This window comes from Oncorhynchus mykiss, chromosome 18 (genome assembly GCF_057628025.1).
Source record: "Oncorhynchus mykiss isolate SJ-2025 chromosome 18, ASM5762802v1, whole genome shotgun sequence".
Taxonomy (NCBI): Eukaryota; Metazoa; Chordata; class Actinopteri; order Salmoniformes; family Salmonidae; genus Oncorhynchus; species Oncorhynchus mykiss.
Window position 1 is genome coordinate 12,221,567 of NC_143039.1, and position 6,387 is coordinate 12,227,953.

The window sequence follows — 6,387 nt, forward strand, 5'->3', positions numbered from 1 at the left end:
ATATATATATATATAAATCTATATATATATATATATATATATTTATTTATTTATTTAACTAGGCACAAAGCATACATAACAGGTTAGGATAATTAAAGTGGAGGTTAGGAGACTGAGGTTAAGGTTAGGAAAAGGGTGAGGGTTAGGGATTTGTTTACCATGCAGGATTGGATAACGAATGTGGCAGGTTATGATAATTAACGGTGGTTATGAGACTGAGATTAAGGTTAGGAAAAAGGTTAAGGTTAGGCATAGCTACAATTCTACAGTTCTCAACAACTGTTGTACCCAACACAAAAGAAACGGCCACGGACCAATGGGGAGCATCAATTGGTGTAAACTTGATATCATGAAACACCCGATATCAGAGAACGCCCCTAATTGCGGTCTGCAATTACATCCTTCTCGGATCAAGGGGCCAGGCTTCCAGTCTACACGCATGCTTTCCACTGTGCTCAGAGGGCATTTTCGGTACTGCAGTTCAGCTGAATAATGGCCCAATTCCCATTGACGGCCCCATAGCGAAGTCAATTTCTTTTTTTAATTAAACAAGACAAATTACTCATCAAATGTGTAAACAAAACATCCATTGAATTATTCAAGTAATTTCCTTAGTCAGATTTTTTTCCCATCACTCACAGCCAAAGTTAACTATTTTAGATTCATGATGTGAGGTGGGTGAGATTATGCCACATGCAGATGCTGAAGGGAAAACACACCTCTTGATCTGCGTGTTTATAATGTAGGTTAAGGAGCAGCCTCGTCTCATAGACTCCATGTAACATAGTAAATATAAATCCGGGACTCTCAAAATAGTGTGATATGTTACATTATGGTTCCATAAGACAGATGGTTACTTAATAAATGGAATTTGGTGGTGCTGTACTGTAACAGCGATCTGAGCCAGTTGAAAGTATTGTCGCCAGGGACATATTGTTGGTGACTGTGTTCCTGAAGTGCTGTGGCCCTGTGTGCTCCTTCATTAGTTTTGTGTTTTTTATTCATTTATTTCTGGTACCCTCCTACCTGAGAGGCATGAGGCCTGTGTGGCGTTGCACTGTTAAAATCATCCCAGTGTGGAGATGAAACACCTGTGTGTTGCAAAGCCACATGCTCTGTCCTCTCTGCTCTACCTAGGTGTTTTAATGTGGGTAATACAGAGATAATACTAATTCAGAGAGAACCACTGCCCTACCTAGGTGTTTTAATGTTGGTAATACTAATATATAGATAATACTAATAGAGATAACCACTGCTCTACCTAGGTGTTTTAATGTTGGTAATACTAATATAGAGATAATACTAATACAGACAACCACTGCTCTACCTAGGTGTTTTAATGTTGGTAATAGTAATATAGAGATAATACTAATAGAGATAACCACTGCTCTACCTAGATGTTTTAATGTTGGTAATACTAATATAGAGAGAATACTAATAGAGATAACCACTGCTCTACCTAGGTGTTTTAATGTTGGTAATAGTAATATAGAGATAATACTAATAGAGATAACCACTGCTCTACCTAGGTGTTTTAATGTTGGTAATACTAATATAGCGATAATACTAATACAGACAACCACTGCTCTACCTAGGTGTTTTAATGTTGGTAATACTAATATAGCGATAATACTAATACAGACAACCACTGCTCTACCTAGGTGTTTTAATGTTGGTAATACTAATATAGAGAGAATACTAATAGAGACAACCACTGCTCTACCAAGGTGTGTTACAAAGCCACATGCTCTGTCCTCTCTGCTCTACCTAGTTGTTTTAATGTGGATAATACTAATACAGAGATAACCATTGGACATGTATTTTCCATTATGCCATTGTGTTTACCACTTCAGAACCTTACATCTGTAGTTTGAATCATATACAGGGCGATAATCATTGACTTTTTCCAAATTTTGTTACGTTACTTATTTGAAAATGTATTACATACATTTTTCCCTCGTCAATATAAACACAATACCTCATAATGTTAAACCGAAAACAGGTTTTTAGACATTTTTCCCTCGTCAATATAAACACAATACCTCATAATGATAAACCGAAAACAGGTTTTTAGACATTTTTCCCTCGTCAATATAAACACAATACCTCATAATGATAAACCGAAAACAGGTTTTTAGACATTTTTCCCTCGTCAATATAAACACAATACCTCATAATGATAAACCGAAAACAGGTTTTTAGACATTTTTCCCTCGTCAATATAAACACAATACCTCATAATGATAAACCGAAAACAGGTTTTTAGACATTTTTCCCTCGTCAATATAAACACAATACCTCATAATGTTAAACCGAAAACAGGTTTTTAGACATTTTTCCCTCGTCAATATAAACACAATACCTCATAATGTTAAACCGAAAACAGGTTTTTAGACATTTTTCCCTCGTCAATATAAACACAATACCTCATAATGTTAAACCGAAAACAGGTTTTTAGACATTTTTCCCTCGTCAATATAAACACAATACCTCATAATGTTAAACCGAAAACAGGTTTTTAGACATTTTTCCCTCGTCAATATAAACACAATACCTCATAATGTTAAACCGAAAACAGGTTTTTAGACATTTTTCCCTCGTCAATATAAACACAATACCTCATAATGTTAAACCTCATTTTTTTATTTCACCTTTATTTTTTTGTGAATTTTACCCCTTTTTCTCCCCAATTTCGTGGTAGCCAATTGTTTTTAGTAGCTACTATCTTGTCTCATCGCTACAACTCCCGTACGGGCTCGGGAGAGACGAAGGTTGAAAATCATGCGTCCTCCGATACACAACCCAACCAAGCCGCACTGCTTCTTAACACAGCGCCATCCAACCCGGAAGGAAACACCGTTGAGGAAGAAGGAGGAAGGAAACACCGTGCACCTGGCAACCTTGGCTAGCGCGCACTGCGCCCGGCCCGCCACAGGAGTCGCTGGTGCGCGATGAGACAAGGATTTCCCTACCGGCCAAACCCTCCCTCTCTTGTGGCGCAGCTGGCGCTGCAGTACAGCGCCCTTAACCACTGCGCCACCCGGGTAGCCTAACTGCGCCACCCAACTAGCCTTACCAGGTAGGCTAGTTGAGAACAAGTTCTCATTTACAACTGCGACCTGGCCAAGATAAAGCATAGCAGTGTGAACAGACAACAACACAGAGTTACACATGGAGTAAACAATAAACAAGTCAATAACACAGTATATATCTTTTTTAAATAAAGAGTCTATATACATTGTGTGCAAAAGGCATGAGGAGGTAGGCGAATAATTACAATTTAGCAGATTAACACTGGAGTGATAAATGATCAGATGGTCATGTACAGGTAGAGATATTGGTGTGCAAATGAGCAGAAAAGTAAATAAATAAAAAACAGTATGGGGATGAGGTAGTTAAATTGGGTGGTCTATTTACCGATGGACTATGTACAGCTGCAGCGATCGGTTAGCTGCTCAGATAGCAGATGTTTAAAGTTGGCGAGGGAGATGAAAGTCTCCAACTTCAGCGATTTTTGCAAAGTGAGCTCAAGTGCATCCTGTTTCCATTGATCATCCTTTAGATGGTTCTACAACTTGACTGGAGTCCACCTGTGGCAAATTCAAATGATTGGACATGATTGGAAAAGGATCACACCTGTCGATATAAGGTTCCACAGTTGACAGTGCATGTCAGAGCAAAAACCAAGCAATGAGGACGAAGAAATTGTCTGTCGAGCTTCGAGACAGGTTTGTGGCGAGGAACAAATCTGGATAAGAGTACCAACACATTTCTCAAATCTCTGTTGAATGGGCTCCCTGCTTGTGCCGTCAAACTCCTGCTTTACATTGGGAGCAAACCTTTCATGGGCTCCCGAGTGGCGCAGCGGTCTAAGGAACTGCATCTCAGTGCAAGAGGCATAACTACAGTCCCTGGTTCGAAGCCATGCTATATCACATCTGACCGTGATTGGGAGTGCCATAGGGAAGCACACATTTGGCCCAGCATCGTCTGGGTTTTGCCGGGGTAGGCCGTCATTGTATATAATAATTTGTTCTTAACTGACTTGACTAGTTAAATAAAGATTAAATAAAAACTTTTAAAAAGTGGGATGCATGCCAGCAAATCCACTACACAACACATTACTAAACAATAAATTAATTGTAACACAAACTGTTACATAAAGCTGACCAAACAGCATAGTCCCAACAATTTACCACTGCTACACCTGCCTATCAGCGGAACCATGTCTGGCAACGAAACAGTTCATTCAGCCTCATTTACTGTCTTTTAAAGTAACATGGTTGACTTACTTAAACAAACGTGGTTTCTACTGACATTTGAGATGTACAAACTATGGCATAAGGGGACGACAAGCAGACAAGAGGCAATCCATAATTTCGATTAAGACATTAATGAGCGAGCTAGGATGGACGTAGTCAATATAACTATTTGTTCAGCACTTTTGAAATGTACAGCGACAGAATTCAGAACATGGGCTGTTCTTACAGTGTTCTCCCTGTACGCCAAGTCAGAACCGTAGGATAAATAAAAGGGCATATATGCAGACAATGAAAATTCGTACAATATTACATTTCTCAAAAACATGTTATAAGCTTCATGTGAACCACCAAGTCAGAACAGTAGGCAAAATTAAGAGGTGAAACAAGACCAAAATATTAGGGTGAGGCACATGGGCTACTAACATCTTACTACACAACATACACTTGGTATTACTTTCTTAGCTACAGTACACACATCTCCCTGGCATGTTACATCATTTATGCAGAAGCAAACAAGACATTTTTGGACTCACCTTGTTGTGCTGTGCTCACTCGAACAGGAAGGTGGCGCGGCGGTCCTTCGTGGGTTTATTTTGTCATCAAACTTCATCAAAGTCTGGCATTCTCTGGATTTATGGTGCTTTCAAGACAACTGGGAACTCAGGAAAAAAATGATGACGTCAGTGATTTTCAGGTCGTAGCTGTAGAAAGAGGCCCGAGTTCCCAATTTACAATTCTGAGTTGGATGAAAGTTCAAAACATATTTTCTCAGTCATAGCTTGTTTTTCCCCAAGTCCCCAGTTGTTTTGAACTCACACAAGTCAGATTTTGCAGTACCGAGTTAAGTTGATTTGAGCGTGGCACAAATCAAGCTTCATTGACAGCATGGCCAATGTTGAATGTTTACAGTTTTAAACTAGGAAAAGAGCCCCTTAATCTTAGACTTGGGACCACAGAGCCACTCCACTGAATAGTAGACTAATGATTGCTTTGCAATGCTTGCAGTTTGCCACTGATTCCTTCCAAACCACTCATTGTTGAATTTGCAATTTGTTGTGTAATGTTTATGTCCAATGACCGATGAGCACCGACACATTTTATCTATAATTTCTCATTATTTCTCTTCATATGACAAAGATTAAAAAGGATTTGCCAGTAGACTGTCAACTTGATTCATGATGATGACTGCTAGCTCAGATGTTGAAAGTATGATGCTGACATGATCAGTCCAATCAAAGCGACTGTAGATATCACATGATTTGAAGTTATTCTATCTGTGGACAATGACCTTAAGCCTTCTTGGATGGGCACTTCTCAAGGCAGCACCCAAGGGGCTTGAATTTTCAATTTCTACCCTTAGACTTGGAAGTGACGTATTGTCCCCATGAATGACAGAACACTGAGCCAGTCACGGCGCAAAGCTCCCTATTTTCTGCGGGCTTGCCCCACTTCCACAGAAAGCTGAAGACCTGCATTTTGGAGCTGCCTTACTCAAGAAAACAAAAAAAAAGAGTCCATGTTTGTATGCAGCTTTATTAATAACTCAATTATATGTTTTTTAACATTGTTTGCAAACAAATCATTTATTTCACACTGTTTTATCGCTAAAACTGTGGGGCTCACAACAGGTGGCTCACCTGCCCTGAATGATGGGTCTCCACTGAACTTATCTAGAACACTGCAGTCCGTCTGGGTGTTTAACCTTCCCAAGATCCCTCAGGTCATCCTGCTCCTCCGTACATTCCACTGGCTTCCAGTCAAAGCTCACATCCACTACAAGACAATGGTGCTTAATTACGGTGCAGCAAGAGGAACTGCCCCATCTCTACTTTCAGGCTCAAACCCTGTATCCCAACCCGAGCACTCAGTTCTGCCACCTCTGATCTCATGGCCGTCCCACTGCTACAGGAGGTCAAGCTCCCTCTCAGCCCAGTCAAAGCACTTCTCTGTCCTGGCACCACAATGGTGGCACCAGCTTCCCTCTGATGCTAGGACAGCAGAGTCCCATCTGCCCATCTGCCCGAAAAGGTCTGAAACAGCAACGTCTTTAAAGAGTACCCCCCCCCCCCCCAAATACAAATAATAATAATTTAGCACTGACTAATTGAGGGGAAATGTATTTACT

At 40.1% G+C, this 6,387-nt stretch overlaps 1 protein-coding gene across 1 annotated transcript in view; it reads left to right on the forward strand.

Annotated features, from left to right (window-relative positions):
- The window catches only part of LOC110516278 (uncharacterized), a 249,588-nt gene that overhangs the window by 105,353 nt on the left and 137,848 nt on the right, over positions 1-6,387 (forward strand). The gene's annotated exons all lie outside the window — the stretch shown is intronic.